Genomic DNA, 20,774 nt, shown 5'->3' on the forward strand with positions numbered 1-20,774 from the left:
TGGCACGTGTATACATATGTAACAAACCTGCATGCTGTGCACATGTACCCTAGAATTTAAAGTATAATAATAATAATAAAAAGATTAGTTTACTTACTGAATCATTTGGGAGAACTAAGTTGTTTGAGGTAGTAACAATCAAAATAACATATTTTGGGAATGCCCAGAGCATAATTTATTTCATTTCCTAAAAATTGGTGTTAAGTGCTACTGACCATTAAAATTAAATATGTCTTGGGTAAGCTAATTAAAATTAGGTGAGTTGGGTCTGCCTACTCCCTGGAACTAGAAGAGTTCCTAAATAGTACTACTAAAATTGTTCTAAAGTTAAAGACCTGACAAGCTTAGAATTCATTAAGTGGTCTAAAATTAGTAGGAAGTACTTGTAAGAGTTACCTAATTGTGACTTTTTTCATATTTCTATTTACTTTATATTTTCTAAATAACAGTAATAATACTTATTCAATGGTATATTGTTTTTCCAGTATAAGATTCACATTTTTGGCATTTTATGATAAATGAAGATGGGTAATATAAGAAAAATTTGTCACTGACTTGGAGATGGCCAGTAGAGACTACTTGGCGTCCTTTCAGTGGAATCCTGGAAGTTAGCAGAAAGATTATCTCGAATTATGTGATTCTCTAGGGATGTGACCTTTGATTCTTTTAGGTTGACTATGTTTTGGCAAATCTGTGAGGGTAGAAGTTAAGTTGTAGAAAACTGATAACAATGTAAATCATTCCTGTTCGTGATGACATAAATTAATTTTGTCCCATGAGGAAAACAAATCTCTGTAAGTCAAATTCGAACCAGTTTTAACATCATACTAGTTCTCTCACTAATTAATGATATAATCTTTGATACATGTTTGTATAAGAGTTATATTTGTATAAGAGTCATGATTTTACCATTTTGGAACTTACACTTTAACAATAAAATATGTTGATGCCTCTTAGAAGTCTGTAATCTGAAATGAGGAAATATATATGCATCATATCTAGAATGCATATCAGAATTTGTTAAATTCTCTGTAGGAACTTGAGAGTTCATTAAAGAGAAGACTCCTACTGCTTGGAGAACAGAGATTTCAAGGAAGGATTCAGTCTGGTGTCTTGATAACAAAGATGGAGACAAAGGAAAGCATTCCAGGTGATGATATTATACACAAAAAGACTGAAATGAAGAAGTAAATTGAATGTTGAAGGAACAATTAATCAGTTTAGGTTAGTTTAGTCAGAATGTACACTGGGAAGTTGTAAAATTTAAGCCCAGAAATGAGGAGATGGTTGTTTATCAGAAGAAGAGATAGGAAAAGGAAGAGCAATTGTTTCTCTTGGGCAGTTTCTCTAAAACTGATATTTTAGTTTTTTAAGGTAACAGGACTGGTGACTTTTAAGGCTATAATAAAAATGTATTAGAGAAAGAAATATGAAGCAGCAACTTGAGACACTTAAAAGTCAAAGATCAATGCCATTTTTATACAAAACACGCTCCTACCACCACTGTTGATTCCCCCCCACCAACAGTGCACCTTCCCCTCCATCTGGCCCAGGTGGTCTCTACCTGATGGGAGACTTTGACTGTCTCTAGGTAAAAGGTAATGGGATGGTGGAAATAGTATGAGTGTTGATCAAGACAGATTTAAGTTCAACTCTTGGCACTGCCATAGTCTGGAAAGACTACATTGTTTATAACTTTAAAAATTAAGAAACATAAGGGCATGCCCAAGATGGCCGAATAGAAACAGCTCCAGCCTCCAGCTCCCAGTGTGAGTGACACAGAAGATAGGTGACTTAAGCATTTTCAACTGAGATACTGGGTTCATCTCACTGGGGCATGTCGGACAGTTGGCGCTGGTCCATGGGTGCAGCCCAACCAGCGAGAGCTGAAGCAGGGCAAGGCATCACCTCACATGAGAAGTGCAAGGGAGAAGGGAATTCCTTTTCCTAGCCAAAGGAAATTGAGACAAACAACATCTGGAAAATTGGGTAACTAACTCCCACCCTAATACTGTGCTTTACCAAGGGTCTTATCAAATGGCACACCAGGAGATTATATCCCACACCTGGCCCAGAGGGTCCTGCACCCATGGAGCCTCCCTCATTGCTAGCACAGCAGTCTGAGATCTAACTGCAAGGCGGCAGCAAGGCTGGGGAACAGGCGCCCGCCATTGCTGAGGCTTAAATAGGTAAACAAAGCCACCAGGAAGCTTGAATTGGGTGAGCCCACCACAGCTCAAGGAGGCCTGCCTGCCCCTGTAGACTCCACCTCTGGGGACAGAGCTAAACAAAAAGCAGCAGAAACCTCGGCAGAGGTAAATGTCCCTGTCTGACAGCTTTGAAGAGAGCAGTGGATCTCCCAGTACGGAGATTGAGATCTGAGAATGGAAAGACTGCCTGCTCAAGCGGGTCCCTGACCCCTGAGTAGCCTAACTGGGAGACATCTCCCACTAGGTGCAGACTGACGCCTCACACCTCACACAGCTGGGTACACCCCTGAGACAAAGCTTCCAGAGCAAGAATCAGACAGCAACACTCGCTGTACAGCAATATTCTATCTTCTGCAGCCTCCGCTGCTGATACCCAGGCAAACAGGGTCTGGAGTGGACCTCAAGCAAACTCCAACAGGCCTGCAGCTGATGGTCCTGACTGTTAGAAGGAAAACTACCAAACAGAAAGGTCACCCACACCAAAACTCCATTGGTACGTCACCATCATCAAAGACCAAAGGCAGATAAAACCACAAAGATGGGGAAAAAGCAGTGCAGAAAACTGGAAATTCAAAAAATCAGAGCGCATCTCCCCCTCCAAAGGAACGCAGCTCATCGACAGCAATGGAACAACACTGGACGGAGAATGACTTTGATGAGTTGAGAGAAGAAGGCTTCAGTCGATCAAACTTCTCAAAGCTAAAGGAGGAACTACGTAACCAGCACAAAGAAACTAAAAACCTTGAAAAAAGATTTGACAAATGGCTAACGAGAATAACCAATGTAGAGAAGTCCTTAAAAGAACTGATAGAGATGAAAACCATAACACGAGAACTACATGACAAATGCACAAGCTTCAGTAACCAATTTGATCAACTAGAAGAAAGAGTATCAGCGATTGAAGATCAAATGAATGAAATGAAGTGAGAAGAGAAGTGTAGAGAAAAAAGAGTTAAAAGAAATGAACAAAGCCTCCAAGAAATATGGGATTATGTGGATTATGTGAAAAGATTAAATCTACGTCTCATTGGTGTGCCTGAAAGTGATGGGGAAAATGGATCCAAGTTGGAAAACACTCTGCAGGATATCATCCAGGAGAAGGAGAACTTGCCCAACCTAGTAAGGCAGGCCAACATTCAAATTCAGGAAATACAGAGAATGCCACAAATATACTCCTCGAGAAGAGCAACTCCAAGACACATAATTGTCAGATTCACCAAAGTTGAAATGAAGGAAAAAATGTTAAGGGCAGCCAGAGAGAAAGGTCAGGTTACACACAAAGGGAAGCCCATCAGACTAACAGCAGATGTCTCAGCAGAAACTCTACAAGCCAGAAGAGAGTGGGGGCCAATATTCAACATTCTTAAAGAAAAGAATTTTCAACCCAGAATTTCTTATCCAGCCAAACTAAGTTTCATAAGTGAAGGAGAAATAAAATCCTTTACAGACAAGCAAATGCTTAGAGATTTTGTCACCACCAGGCCTGCCCTACAAGAGATCCTGAAGGAAACACTAAACATGGAAAGGGACAACCGGTACCAGCCATTGCAAAAACATGCCAAAATGTAAAGTCCATCTATGCTAGGAAGAAACTGCATCAACTAATGAGCAAAATAACCAGCTAATATCATAATGACAGGATCAAGTTCACACATAACAATATTAACCTTAAATGTAAATGGACTATATGGTCCAATTAAAAGACACAGACTGGCAAATTGGATAAAGAGTCAAGACCTATCAGTTTGCTGTATTCAGAAGACCCATCTCACATGCAGAGATACACATACCCTCAAAATAAAGGGATGGAAGAAGATCTACCAAGCAAATGGAAAACAAAAAAAAGCAGGGGTTGCAATCCTAGTCACTGATAAAACAAACTTTAAACCAGCAAAGATCAAAAGAGACAAAGAAGGCCATTACATAATGGTAAAGGGATCAATTCATCAGGAATAGCTAATCCTAAATATATATGCACCCAATACAGGAGCACCCAGATTCATAAAGCAAGTCCTTAGAGACTTACAAAGAGACTGAGACTCCCACACAATAATAATGAGAGACTTTAACACCCCACTGTCAACATTAGACAGATCAACAAGACAGAAAGTTAACAAGGATATCCAGGAATTGAACTCAACTCCGCACCAAGCGAACCTAATAGACATCTACAGAACTCTCCACCCCAAATCAACAGAATATACATTCTTCTCAGCACCACATCACACTTATTCCAAAATTGACCACATAGTTGGAAGTAAAGCACTCCTCAGCAAATGTACAAGAACAGAAATTATAACAAACTGTCTCTCAGACCACAGTGCAATCAAACTAGAACTCAGGACTAAGAAACTCAATCAAAACCGCTCGACTACATGGAAACTGAACAACCTGCTTCTGAATGACTACTGGGTACATAACAAAATGAAGGCAGAAATAAAGATGCTTTTTGAAACCAATGAGAACAAAGATACAACATACCAGAATCTCTGGGACACATTTAAAGCAGTGTGTAGAGGGAAATTTATAGCACTAAATGCCCACAAGAGAAAGTAGAAAAGTTCTAAAAGTGACACCCTAACATCACAACTAAAAGAACTATAGAAGCAAGAGCAAACACATTCAAAAGCTAGCAGAAGGCAAGAAATAACTAAGATCAGAGCAGAACTGAAGGAGATGGAGATACAAAAAACCCTCCAAAAACATCAACGAATCTAGGAGCTGGTTTTTTGAAAAAGATCAACAAAATTGATAGACCACTAGCAAGACTAATAAAGAAGAAAAGAGAGAAGAATCAAATAGATGCAACAAAAAATGATAAAGGGGATATCACCACCAACCCCACAGAAATACAAACTACCATCAGAGGATACTATAAATACCTCTATGCAAATAAACTAGAAAACCTAGAAGAAATGGATAATTTCCTGGACACTTACACTCTCCCAAGACTAAACCAGGAAGAAGTTGAATCTCTGAATAGACCAATAGCAGGCTCTGAAATTGAGGCAATAATTAATAGCCTACCAACCAAACCAGGACCAGATGGATTCACAGTCGAATTCTACCAGAGGTACAAGGAGGAGTTGGTACCATTTCTTCTGAAACTATTTCAATCCATAGAAAAAGAGGGAATCCTCCCTAGCTCATTTTATAAGGCCAACATCGCCCTGATACCAAAGCCTGACAGAGATACAACAAAAAAAGGGAATTTTAGTCCAGTATCCCTGATGAACATCGATGCAAAAATCCTCAATAAAATACTGGCAAACCAAATCCAGCACATCAAAAAGCTTATCCACCATGACCAAGCGGACTTCATCCCTGGGATGCAAGGCTGGTTCAACATATGCAAATCAATAAATGTAATCCAGCATATAAACAGAACCAAAGACAAAAACCACATGATTATCTCAATAGATGCAGAAAAGGCCTTTGACAAAATTCAACAGCCCTTCATGTTAAAAACTCTCAATAAATTCAGTATTGATGGAGCATATCTCAAAATAATAAGAGCTATTTATGACAAACCCACAGCCAATATCATACTGAATGGGCAAAAACTGGAAGCATTCCCTTTAAAAACTGGCACAAGACAAGGAGGCCCTCTCTCACCACTCCTATTCAACATAGTGTTGGAAGTTCTGGCTAGGGCAATCAGGCAAGAGAAAGAAATAAGGTTATTCAGTCAGGAAAAAATAAGTCAAATTGTCCCTGTTTGCAGATGACATGATTGTATATTTAGAAAACCCCACTGTCTCAGCCCAAAATCTCCTTAAGCTGATAAGCAACTTCAGCAAAGTCTCAGGATACAAAATCAATGTGCAAAAATCACAAGCATTCTTATACACCAGGAACAGACAAACAGAGAGCCAAATCATGAATGAACTCCCATTCACAATTACTAGAGAGAGAATAAAATACCTAGGAATCCAACTTACAAGGGATGTAAAGGACCTCTTCAAGGAGAACTAGAAACCACTGCTCAGTGAAATAAAAGAGGACACAAACAAATGGAAGAACATACCATGCTCATGGATAGGAAGAATCAATATTGTGAAAAATGGCCATACAGCCCAAGGTAATTTATAGATTCAATGCCATCCCCATTAAGCTACCAATGACTTTCTTCACAGAATTGGAAAAACTGCTTTAAAGTTCATATGGAACCAAAAAAGACCCTGCATTGCCAAGACAATCCTAAGCCAAAAGAACGAAGCTGGAGGCATCACGCTACCTGACTTCAAACTATACTACAAGGCTACAGTAACCAAAACAGCATGGTACTGGTACCAAAACAGATATATAGACCAATGGAACAGAACAGAGTCCTCAGAAATAATACCACACATCTACAACCATCTGATCTTTGACAAACCTGACAAAAACAAGAAATGGGGAAAGGATTCCCTATTTAATAAATGGTGCTGGGAAAATTGGCTAGCCATAAGTAGAAAGCTGAAACTGGATCCTTTCCTTACACCTTATACAAAAATTAATTCAAGCTGGATTAGACATTTAAATGTTAGACCTAAAACCATCAAAACCCTAGAAGAAAACCTAGGTAATACCATTCGGGACATAGGCATGGGCAAGGACTTCATGTCCAAAACACCAAAAGCAATGGCAACAAAAGCCAAAACTGACAAATGGGATCTAATTAAACTAAAGAGCTTCTGCATAGCGAAACAAACTACTATCAGAGTGAACAGGCAACCTACAGAATGGGAGAAAATTTTTGCAATCCACTCATCTGACAAAGGGCTAATATCCAGAACCTATAAAGAACTCAAACAAATTTACAAGAAAAAAACAAACAACTCCATCAAAAAGTGGGCAAAGGATATGAACAGACACTTCTCAAAAGAAGACATTCATACAGCCAACAGACACATGAAAAAATGCTCATCTTCACTCGCCATCAGAGAAATGAAAATCAAAACCACAATGAGATACCATCTCACACCAGTAAGAATGGCAATCATTAAAAAATCAGGAAACAGCAGATGCTGGAAACGATGTGGAGAAATAGGAATACTTTTACACTGTTGGTGGGACTGTAAACTAGTTCAACCATTGTGGAAAAGAGTGTGGCGATTCCTCAAGGATCTAGAACTAGAAATACCATTTGACCCAGCCATCCCATTTCTGAGGATATACCCAAAGGATTATAAGTCATGCTGCTATAAAGACACATGCACACATATGTTTATTGCAGCAGTATTCACAATAGCAAAGACTTGGAATCAACCCAAATGCCCATCAGTGACAGACTGGATTAAGAAAATGTGGCACATATGCACCATGGAATACTATGCAGCCATAAAAAAGGATAAGTTCGTGTCCTTTGTAGGGACATGGATGCAGCTGGAAACCATCATTCTCAGCAAACTATCGCAAGAACAGAAAACCAAATACCACATATTCTCACTCATAGGTGGGAACTGAACAATAAGATCACTTGGACACAGGAAGGGGAACATCACACACTGGGTCCTATTGTGGGGGAGGGGGAAAGGGATAGCATTAGGAGATATACCTAATGTAAATGACGAGTTAATGGGTGCAGCACACCAACATGGCACATGTATACATATGTAACAAACCTGCACGTTGTGCACATGTACCCTAGAACTTAAAGTATAATAAAAAAAATTAAGAAACATTTGCATTAAAATGGGTCTGGCAAAAGGTGGAGGGTCTTCTGATGGAAAGCAGTTGTATCTAGGTCATATGGTCCTGACTTTGGCTTTGGGGGTGGCAAGATTTGGGTATAAGGTGTCTGGGGAAGGCGAAGGTGGGTAAGGAATTCAGTGTTCTTAAAGAAAAAAAAAAAGAGTCTCAGGTACCTGGTATTGCACTAGCCCCGGAGATGGTGAGGCGTTTCTATGACTTCACACAGAAAATTTCAAGCAAATTTCGAGACACCCTATCAAGATCTCAGTGATAATCCAAATAACATAGACTTAGGGAGAAGGGGAGCATTTTACCCTCTATTCTAGTTATATGAACATGGAGTTGGCCAAGTATTTGTCAAAGATAAATGGATAAACAAAATGTGATATATACACAAAATGGAATATTATTCAGTCTTAAAAACGAAGGAAATACAAGCTACAACATGGATAAATCTTGAAGACATTATGCTAAATGAAATAAGCCAGTCACAAAAGAACAGTACTATGATCCCACTTATTTGAGGTACCTGGAGTAGTCAAATTCAGAGACACAAATTAGAATGCCGGTTGCCGGGAAACAGCAGCGAGGGAGGATGGAAATTAAGTGTTTAAGGAGTACGGAGTTTCAGTGGGGGAAAAACGAATAAATTCTGGAGATGGATGGAGGTGATGGTTGCACAACAATGTGAAACATACTTAATGCGGCCGGGTGCAGTGGCTCATGCCTGTAATCCCAGCACTTTGGGAGGCCAAGGTGGGCGGATCACTTGAGGTCAGGAGTTCAAGACCAGCCTGGCCAACATGGTGAAACTCCGTCTCTACTGAAAATACAAAAATTAGACAGGTGAGATGGAGTCTCGCTCTGTTACCCAGGTTGGTGTGCAGTGGTGCGATCATAGCTCCCTGCAACCTTGACTGCCTGGACTCAAGCAATCCTCCCACTTCAACCTCCTGAGTAGCTGGGACCACAGGTGTGCACCATTACCCATGGCTAAAAATGATGGACATTTTAAAGATTAGAATGATATGTGAATATTGTGGAAGAACTTTAAATGCTGCTCTAATCTTAGTGAGATAACACATTGTAGGATTTTGTAGAGGAGAATGACATGTCCGTAGCTCTTAGCCAGGCACCTGTAGTCTCAGTTACTCGGGAGACTGAGGCAGGAGAATCTCTTGAACCCAGAAGATGAAGGTTGCAGTGAGCCAAGATTGTGTCACTGCACTCTAGCCTGGGTGACAGAGTGAGACTCTGTCTCAAAAAAAATAAAAAATAAAAAGAAAGAAAGAAAGAAAAAGAAAAAAATGAAATATACTCAATGCTACAGAACTGTACACTTAAAAATTGTTAAAATGGTAAATTTTATGTTATATGTATTTCATCACAATTAAAATTTTATGCATGCAATTGAACTACTCAGGTCTTCCGGGTATCCTCAAATGAATATTTCCTATGTCAACAGATTGCCTGTATGGACCCTCTCCTATGTTCCTTATCCTCTTACCACCTCTCCGCAAAGTTTCTACTTTCCCCATCATGTTTTCCTCATTCTTTCCTGACTTTGGACACTTCCATTCCCCCAGCAGCTAGAATTCTTAAGCTTTCCTTAGTATCTGAAATATGGCTTCCTCCCAGCATAAGGTTTGGTGGTTGTGTTGTTGTTGTTGTTTGGTTGGTTTTATTTTTGTTTTTATTTTTGTTTTTGTTTTTTTATGGAGTCTCATTCTGTCACCCAGGTTGGAGTGCAGTGGCATGATCTCGGCTCACTGCAACCTCCATCTCCCGGGTTCAAGTGATTCTCAGCTTCAGCCTCCTGAGTAGCTGGAATTACACGCATGTGCCGCCACGCCCAGCTAATTTTTGTATTTTTAGTAGAGACGGGGTTTCACCATGTTGGCCAAGCTGGTCTCGAACTCCTGATCTCAAGGGTCCATCCACCTCGGCCTCTCAAAGTGCTGGGATTACAGGCGTGAGCCACCACGCCCCACCTCCTAGCGTAAGTTTTGAATCATAGTCATTCTCCCCTTTCCCTGTGTTCACTGCAGGGTGAGAAAGAAGAGGAAGATTCAAGTCTCAGGGAGGAGAAGAGGAAGATCATTTTCCAATGTGGTTTGGAGTTTGGGTGTTCAGTTTGTTTTTCTTTGGTTATCTTTAGAATATAAAACCAGATAGCCTCCCTCCATGAACCTACATAAGATATTCATATCTCCCCTAGTAGCATAACTTCAAGTACTTAAGTAAAATAACAGCTATGTTCTTCTCTCCTTGGTTGTATTTCAAAACCCTCTTCCACTGAGTTAGCATGGGAGGGCTCCACGATCACCAGCACCTTCTTAATAGCTAGAATGCACCCACCATCCACCCCTGTCCCACCCTGTCTCAAGGAGTCATACTGCTCATAGAGTCTTACCACATTGGCCTAGTAATGAGAAATAAAGTTAATACAGGTGAAGGCTCTAACAGTTCCTGACACAGATGCTTAAAAAATGATGGACATTTTAATTTTTTTTAATAGAGATGGAGTCTCGCTCTGTTGCCCAGGTTGGTGTGCAGTGGTGCAATCACAGCTCCCTGCAACCTTGACTGCCTGGACTCAAGCAATCCTCCCACTTCAATCTCCTGAGTAGCTGAGATCACATGTGTGTGCCATTACCTGTGGCTAAAAATGATGGACATTTTAAAGATTAGAATGATATGTGAATATTGTGGAAGAACTTTAAATGCTGCTCTAATCTTAGTGAGATAACACATTGTAGGATTTTGAACAGGAGAATGACATGTTCGTAGCTATGGTTCAGGAAGATGAAACTAGCACCAATGAGAAAGATGGATTGGAAAAGAATGCAACTAAATGCAGGATGAATAATTACAAAGATATTGCAGTAACTGCTAGAAAAAGATATTAAGGACTTTTTCTAGAAAAGTAAACGTGGCAATAGAAAGGAGAGGATCAGTGCAAGAAACCTGTCAAGGTAGAACAAATGGAATTTAGATCACCAACTGAATATGGGAGGTGGGAGAAGAGAGAGCTCAAATGTGACTGTCACCTACGAGTCTACATTGCTAGGAATATATTGGCCCCTAGCTGAGAGGTGAAAGTAGAGGAAATCTGGTAGAAAAGATGTTCAATTTTGTACATGCTGAGTTTGAAATTCCAGTGAAACATTTCAGTGCACCAGCGCAAGTAGGCAGATGAAAATGTCAGGGTTCAGTTCAGTAACAATTTTATACTGTATTGAAAAAATTGCTTCTTGGAGATTAGATCAACCAACATGAAACTTAGGGACATGTTGACATTTTATTCTCTCCATCAGATACCTTTCAAAAGAAACTCAAACATTTGGAAATCATTTTCACTACCAAGAAATCAAGTTGAGAAAAATAGTTATTTCCAAGGTAAGAAGAAAATATAAATTATAAATAAATCCCTGAAGGTCTTGCCTTTAGAAACTGTATAGAAAATATGCTATTACTGACCTCCAAGCCAGATAATGTTTTTATCTGTGTAGTATGTTAATTATATTTCTGTGTCTGAAGATTGGTTTCTATTTCCTTTGTTCCTTCACATGGTTTTAAAGGGCTTTCTTTTCTTTCTGATTTTTCTATATTCTAAAATGTACCCTTTCAAAATATGACAATAATACATGCTTAGCAATTTCCTTTAATATGTATATTCAACTTTTTCACAGGTAGCTGACTGTATTCTTATCCTTCTTTGAAATATTGAAAAGATGCGATAGAAAATTGGCAAGAGACAGTGAGAGAGGGAAGAGGCTGTGAGGCAGGCGAGGCAGGCAGGTTATTTCTGCACTGTCTCAGACACATAATTTGGCAAAACGCTCTGATTCTAATAATCAGCATTATCATTTTCATTCAACTCTACTGAAAATTTTCCAGTAATTTTTTGAGGAGCCTTGATGCTTGTAGGATAAAAGGTAATTCTCTCTTAAAACATCAGAAATTATTTCATCCACTCTATCTTGTTATAAAAATAAGAATCAGTAAAGCATGGATGTCTGAGATTGAATGGCTGACTTGCTCATTTTATAATCACCTGATCTGGAGTAGCATCTGAGATAATCTATAGAGATATTGTCTCTGTGCAATAGCTGTTTCGTACAGCACATATGATAATGATACACTAACATTTCCTGAACCCTTATGATAGGCTAAACAATGGCTACACATAATTTTATTTAAGCCTCACAGCAATGCTAGGAGGATGACGTATTGTCATAGACAACTCCGTCGTCACTGGGAACCTGCAAACAAAAGCTCCATCTCCAGTGCAGAGAGTGATAATTGTCATTCTCAAATTTTCATATACCCAAATTTAGAAACACTTTAGCTGGATATTCTACTCTCCAACTGGAGTTTGAACCTTCATTTTACTACTTTCGCCAGAGCTGGAAATTTCTTCAATGCAGTCAGGTTCTACGCAAACCAGCCACACTTTCTCTTCCATCATGACTGATTCATGAATTTGTGAACTAGGGTGTGCCCTCATCAAACCACAAGCTGAGTCTTCCACTGAACTTGAAGCCTACTCACCCCTGGGACTCAACAAGAGTCATTTTTTTCAGCTCAGATCCAAGGTAAAGAAAGCATATGGCACTGTCTCTTAGTGGCTTTTTTCTCTCAACCGCATATGTGCCCATAATCTTACAATAGCTTTCCAGACGAACAACCAAAGAAATTAGAGCATTAATTCTTCGATGGTGTTGGCTTTTTAAAACCATAGCTTTAAGATTCAGCCTTTGGACTCATAAAATATTTAGAAATAAATCATTTACTTCTTTCCAGAAAACATTACACAAATTGAATAATTGGTTTAAGTCACTTTCTTTATATTGACCTGAGGTAACTTGGATTCTGTTGAATCAGCATCAAAAACATCACAAAATTTTGAGCTCTTGCTTTTTAAATGCTGATTTCTAGAGAATTTGGAATCAGGCTTTAAAAAAATTCCAAAACAAGAATGGGCTTTGAGTTCAGATGTGACATAAAGACGTATGTGAGCCAGAATTTTCCAATAAAAAGCACAATGCATGTTTCCTGTGAGCAACAGAAAATCATATTATTTTTCAATGTTATGTATTTCTTTTAAAAATACAAACTGTTGTGATAAGATTGGGACCAACAGATGATGAAATTCTAGCTAAAATTCTGCTTGGTGCCCAGAATGAGCCCATCAGTTCAGAAAAGAAAGAGAATTAATTATAGAGGCCACAGGCTTCTATGAGGAACACCTCGTTCTGTAGAAAACTCTCCAGCACATTCCATTTGTTTTATTGAGTCTTGTTTATGGCAAAATGCTATGCATGTATTATATCAATTGAAACTTGATGCTACACAAGCATGTGAGATTCCCAGATAAAATCCTAGAGAGGGTGAGAGACTAGGTCTGTCTTTTATACAATTCAGAGAGATTTCCCATGAGGGGCTCCAGGATAATTTTCCATGGTACAATGCACTACTTCATCAGTACTAAGTGACACTACACAATGCCCTATGCTGGGTTTATATTTTGCTACTTATCATGCTATCCTGTTTTCCAGAGGAATTGTATCTATTATGTTTTCCACAGAATTGATTTGGATACCATGCCACTGTTTCTTCTAGCTTTTTAAAGTAATCAAGTCACTTGAAACTGTTGACACTTATTAGTTCATTCACTTGCCCATCTATTCTTTTCTTTACTCATTTAGTAAAGATGTATTGCACAGCTACTATGTTTACTTGTTTTTAAAATTTTATGGAGTACTTACTATGCGCCAGATATTGGGCATGAAAAATAAGCTGCGTATGTATCTAATTTGCATACACTCATTAGGCCAAATCATGGGTGTTATGAAGACAGTTATTAAAATCTTAAAAATAGAAGTCTTAATTTAAAATAATTGTTAACTACCATTTCTTTAGAGTGCCAGACACCGAGAAAAACACTGTCTCTCTCTCTCTTTTAAATTTTTCCTTTTTTAAGACAGTCTTGCTTTGTCACCCAGGCTGCAGTCACAGCTCACTGCAGCCTTGACCTCCCAGGCTCAAGTGATCCTCCTGTCTGAGCCTCCTGAATAGCTAGGACTACAAGCACGTGCTACCATATCTAGCTTATTTATTTATTTATTTATTTATTTATTTATTTATTCATTTTGTAGAGACAGGGTTTCCCAAGTTGCCCAGGCTGGTCCTGAGCTCAAGCAATCCACACTCCTCAGCCTCCCAAAGTGATGGGGTTACAGGTATGAGCCACTGCACCCCACTCCTTTTCTCATTTTTAACATGTTATCACATTTGGTTTTCATTTTTTAAAAAAACCTAAGTGCTAGGTATTAACTCTAATTTGTAGAGGATAAAACAGGTTTGAAGACATTGACTAGCTGGGTATGGTAGTGCTTGCCTATAGTCCCAGTCACTCAGTAGGCTGAGGCCATCACAGTTCGAGTACAGCCTGAGCAACATAGCAAGATCCCATTGCAAAAATGAACGAATAAACAAACACAAAACTATTTTTGGCTTGAAATAGAAAAATTGGACAACAATGTCTTAAACCATAGCCATATTTAATTAAGTCACATAATAAAAAGTCTGGAAGCAGGAAGTTTCAGAGTTGGTTAGGTTTGCAGCAAAACAATACGTTGGCTCTGTCTGTTTGTCCCTGGTTCTCCCAGCTTTCACCTCAGGGTCACAAGCTGGCCAGCACGGCTTCAAGTATCACATCTTTACATGACAAAATCCAAGAAAGGAAAGAATAGAGAATTTTTTGGATTTTTGTCGTTCAATTGGGGAGGACAGTCTTTCTTATAAACTCTACATTAGACTCCTCTTTACATTTTATTGGCAACAACTGGGTCCCATGCCTACACCAAAGCCAATCACAGGCAAGGAGCCTAGGATGACAGTGATTGGCTAAGATCGTTTATGATACATCCTCTTAAGACAGGAGTGATTTTACCTTTTATTTGTATAAAATCAATTTTTTCTTATCAAAGGAGAAAGAGGCAAACAATAGAGTCTCCCTCATCCACTAAAGTGCTCATAGCTGCCATGTGATAAAGAATGTTCTTGCTTGCTATAGACAGCCTTCTTCCATAAGACTTTAACTCAGAAATTATTATATTTTTGTTTTAGAACAATTTGGATCACTGAGACAGAGATTTATAAGTCAAATCTCTTTCAACGTTTTTCCTTTAAACTTTATTGAGAGTGGTTAGTATTATTGATCCAGATTTCTTGACTGGCATTTTATTTGTTAAAAAAACATTTGCAACATTTTAAACACTCTTAAATTATTGAAACTTTTTAAGCATCCACATTAAGACAGCAGATTGAAGAAACATCTGTTTTAGCCACCCTTCTGGAATCTCACAAAAATGGTAATAAAGGAACTTTTAAAATAAATAACCCCACAAAGAAGAGAGCAACAAAATATTGGAAACTAGAAAGTGAATGGATAAAAGGTAACTGATTTAGCAGTCTCAAGACAGTGGATCCTTAAACTAAAAATAAGACAAAGTGAGAAACAGCTGATTTATACCACCCAATGTTCAAATGCATTATAATCAAAACCACAGATACCATCTCACACTAAGCAGAATGGTGGTTATTAAAAAGTCAAAAAGTAACAGATGCTGTCAGGGCTGTGGAGAAAAGGGAACGCTTATACACTGTTGGTGGAAATGTAGACTGAGCCACTGGGGAAAGCAGTTTGGAGATTCCTCAAAGAACTTAAAAGAGAACTGCCATTCAACTCAGCAATTCCACTATTTGGTATATACCCAAAGTAAAATAATTCATTCTATCAAAAAGACACAGGCCTTCATATGTTCTTCACAGCACTATTCACAATAGCAAAGACATGGAATCAACCTGAATGTCCGTCCGTGGTGGACTGGATAAAGAAAATGTGGTGCATATACAGTACTATATGCACCATACATATAGAACTATACTGTACTAAAAATTAATAAATTCATGTTCTTTGCAGGAACATGGATGAAGCTAGAGGCCATTATCCTAAGCAAATTTTTGCAGGAACAGAAAACCGAATGCTGCATGTTCTCACTTATAAGTGGGAACTAAACAATGAGTACACATAAACCTAAAGATAGGAACAAGAGACAATCAGAACTACTAGATGGAGAGGGAGAGGAGAGCATGGGCTGAAAAACCACCTATTGGGTACTATGGTCACTATCAGCATGATGGGATCATTTGCATCCCAAACCCCAGCATTATGCAATATACCCATGTAACAAACCTACACATGTACCTCTTAATCTAAAATACAATTTGACATTTTTTAAAACAAGAAGAATGCTTGTCATTTGTTACACCTGGGAAGGATCTGAGAAATAACCCACTTCCGCTTTACAGCTAAATAAAGGGACGCTTATTTTTTTCTTCACCTTAAAGTAATAGAAGTCCATTACTTAGAAATACAATTCTGAAACTTTGCTCCCTATAAAGTTATTGTGACTTCTCTACATTCAGGTAGTTTGTTTCTCATGCTTGAAAATAAGCGTATATCCTGTATTCTGGGAACTACGCCAGCATTCCTAACCCTCTGGCACAGAGCTGACACTTAAGCAAAGTGACTTTTTTTCTTCCTACTGGTTTCATATACAAGATACTGAACAAGCAGCAACTCAGAGAGAAGTCATCTCAGAGAGGCCTAGGCCTAATGGAAAGATGTGAACAGATTGATTGCAGGACAATTATTTCCTTCAAAACCACATCATTAGTCAAGATAAGAAAACATGATGTAAATAGTAACATCCAGGTTCTTGCTTGTCAAGAATTCCCAATACTCTCTCTTTGTCTGCTGGGACACCCTGGCATCAGTCAGAATAACCCAGCTCTGGCCATTACCTGGCTGTTTCTCAAGTCTAGTTTAAGGTTCCTTTTGAAACACTGATCCCATCATTTTAGGAGACATTGCTAATAATGGAGGCTCACAGTACTACATCTTGGGATGAAGTTTGAGACTTTTTCAGATTCCATATTTTAGTTCCAACTCCAACATGCAGATGAATTACTACCTACAGAGAGAAGCAAAATCAGGGTGGCCTTCTTGAACCAGCCTCTATAGCTGCAAGAGGCCACCACACAAACTGGGAATGGAGTTGGATAATGAGGAGGACCTAGCTTCGTGGGTTGAATAATGGTCTTCTTATAAACAGATCTAGAGGAAACATCAGAATGTGACCTTGCTTGGAATAAGGTTCTTTGCAGATGTAAGAAGTTCAGGATCTTGAGACAGGAATATCCTGGATTTGGAGTGGGCCCTAAATCCAATGACTGCTAATCTTATGAGAGAAAGGAGAGGGAGATTTGTTTTTTAATTTTAATTTTATCTTTTTCTTTTTCAACTTTGTTTTTAGATTCAGGGGGTACATGTGCAGGTTGGTTACCTGGGTACATTGCACGATGCTGTAGTTTAGGTATGAGACCTGATGATACCATCAGCAGGTATTGAGCATAATACCCAGTAGTCAGTTTTTCAACCCTTGCCCCTCTTCCCACTCCCCCCTCTAAAAGTCCCCAGTGTCAATTGTTGCCATTTTTCTGTCCACAAGTACCCAATGTTTAGCTCCCATTTATAAGTGAGAACATATGGTATTTAGTTTTCTGTTCTTGTGTTAATTTGCTTAGGATAATTTTAGACTTCTGACCTCCTGCAAGAGAATAAATTTCTGTTATTTTAAGCCAATTGAATTTGTGATAATTTGTTACGGCAGCTCTAGGAAGTGAATACAACCTCACAAAGCTATTTAAACCTGTTCCGGGCAGGGCTCAATGGCTCATGCCTGTAATCCTAGCACTTTGGGAGGTGAAGGCAGGCTGATGGCTTGAGCTCAGGAGTGCAAGATCAGCCTGGGCAATATGGCAGAACTCCTTCTCTACCAAAAATACAAACAAATTAGGCAGGCTTCGTGGCATGCATTTGTAGTCCCAGCTACTTGAGAGGCTGAAGTGGGTGGATCACTTGAGCCTGGGAGGCCAAGGTTGTAGTGAGCAAAGATCGTGCCAATGAACTTCGACTTGGATGACAGAGTGAGGCCCCATCTCAATTTAAAAAAAAAAAATAGAATAATAAAAGTAAACCTGTTCTGAATAGAGAGGAGGTAGAAGCTTCTCAGGTAGTGTCTGCTTTGCAAATTTCATGATACAAACAAGAGATAACACCTTGAAGGCCCTATATGTACAATAGAAAAGTGATTACTTTTCAACTTCAAAGTATGTCACACGAAACTCATTAATCTTCACAGCACACCTGTGTCAAATAGCTAAGTACCACAAGCCTCAACTCAGAGAGTATAGCAAATAAGTCCTTGCCCGACGTCATCAAAGGAACTCTTTTTTTTTGAGACAGTCTCACACTGTTGCCAGGCTGGAATGCAGTGGTGCTATCTCGGCTCATTGCAAACTCTGCCTCCTGGGTTCAAGTGATTCTTCTGCCTCAGCCTCCAGAGTAGCTGGGACTATAGGTGCCCGCCACCACATCCAGCTAAGTTTTGTATTTTTAGTAGAAACGGGGTTTCACCATGTTGACCAAGATGGTCTCGATCTCTTGATCTCGTGACCAACCCACCTCTGCCTACCAAGTTGGGGGATTACAGGCATGAGCCACTACGCCCAGCCAGGAATTCTTTATAGATGGCTTCGAAATAGACTCTTCTTAAAAGAAACATAGCAGGAAGATGAATTGCTGGTGGTCTGAAGTAGAACAAAAGGAATTGCAAAGCAGAAAATTTACTACACATATATTTTGTAAGGCCTTATTTCCAAAAATAATATAAAATATAAAAGCTATAATGAAATTCATGTTGCGACTTTCCTTGAAGTCTTGAAATTTTATAACCCCGCTCTTGCTACCGTCAGCCAATTTCTTGTTATCGTCCTGTGGAACTAAAGTTTCCCTGAGAAATTGTATTGACCTATTAGACTTGCCGACGTAATGTCCCACACAGTCTTAGAATAGGCAGGTCTCGGCCATGACTTTCATGAAAGACGTAGGACGTTTAAGTGTATAGTGGCACCAAAACAGTGCACAAAACTAGAATATTTAAAATAAGGCAAATGATAGCTCCACTCTGCTCTGCCATAGTCAGACCACATTCAGAAAGACTACAATGTTTATGGCATAAAAATTTAAGACATCGTTACGTTTAAAAGGGCCTGGCAAGGTGTACAGGGTTCAAGGTTTTCAAAAGCAGCAACTTTGGACTACTGGGGGGTTTTAATCTGGAAAAGACACAGAGCCACAATATCTAAAAGGATATCATGTGAAAGATGATTAGACTTACCTAACAGATAGAAATTACATTGCAGCTTCATATTATTAGGAAAAGTTTTTGGAAAACAAAGCTGTCCAAAGATAGGACCAGCATCTTTAGCAAGTAGTGATTCCCCCATCCCTGGCAGTATACAAACATAGATGAGCGAGTTACTTTGTGGGGCTGCTGTAAACATTTAAGATTTCTTCTCAATCTAATGTCAGTCAAATCGTTGGTTCTTCTCACTTGTAATTTGAATATCTTCCAGGTCTCCAGAATCTGAAGCTCTGATCCTGAATTTATAAAATGTGGATGATGTCTATGAAACTAAGCTCAGGAAGTATTTTGTCGCATACTGTGTTGAAAGCTCATAGGAAGAGGAAAGTTGGGCAGTTGTCTAAGTGTAGTGGAGGTTTATGTGAAGGGAATGTTGAACCATGAGGCCCACATAAAGCAACTGTCTTAGGAATAAATAAGTAGTATGCTATAAATAGATATCTACCATGCTAACTTAAATATGTTATTGGCTTCTCCAAAGAAACAGACCCATGGATGTGTATATGGATAAAGAGCGAGAGGTAGAGAGAGAGAGAGAGAGAATTTATTTTTAAGGAATTGGCTTGGCTCACGGAATCATGCAGGCTGGAGGCTGGCAAGTCCAAAATCTGTAGTGTGGCCTGGTGGCCTGACAGGCTAGAGACCCATGGAAGAGCTGATGTCGCAGTTCTAGTCCGAAGGCCATCTGCTGACAGAATTCCCCCTTGGGGAAGTCAGTCTTTGTTCTATCAAGGACTTCAACTTATTGGACGAGGCCCACTCACAATAGGAAGGGCATTGTGCTTCCCTCAGAATCCAACTATTTAAATGTTAATCTTATCCAAAAAACACCCTTGCAGAAACATCCAGAATAATGTGTGATCAAATGTCCGGGCCCCATGATCCAGCCAAGTTGACACACAAAACTAACCATCACACCAGGGGATAGTTCCTCAAACTTGACAAGTCCTTCGACATCTGTGGATGCCACCACTGAGGGATAAAGGGAGGCCGGGAATAAAGCTGGCTAACAAAGGTCACTGGACATCTTCCCACATTCCCACTTTCTGAAGACAACTCTAAACCAGATCTTTTAAAATTCTAAGCTATGTGGATGAATTTTTTAAACTGATTGATGCTGGATGAGTGTGACTCCTGGGATGCTATCCACTTAGCCATCTAGTACACACACTTTATATACAACTACATCATTCCCAGTAGGTCACACTTATTAATAAATCAAATGAAGACACAGTAATGCTGTTCTTCTAAGACATGTCAACATTTTTCTTAAAGGCACTCAAAGTAAATTAACCTAAAGATTCATGCTTCTTGTTTTATTGAGACAGAGTCTCACTCTGTCACCCAGGCTGAAGTGCAGTGGCACGATCTCTGCTCACTGCAACCTCTGCCTCCTGAGTTCAAGTGATTCTCCTGCCTCAGCCTCCCGAGTAGCTGTGATTACAGGTGCACACCACCACACCCAGCTAATTTTATATTTTTGGTAGACACGGGTTTTCACCATGTTGGCCAGGCTGGCCTTGAACTCCTAACCTCAAGTAATCCGCCT

This window comes from Macaca fascicularis, chromosome 8 (assembly GCF_037993035.2).
Source record: "Macaca fascicularis isolate 582-1 chromosome 8, T2T-MFA8v1.1".
Lineage (NCBI taxonomy): Eukaryota > Metazoa > Chordata > Mammalia > Primates > Cercopithecidae > Macaca > Macaca fascicularis.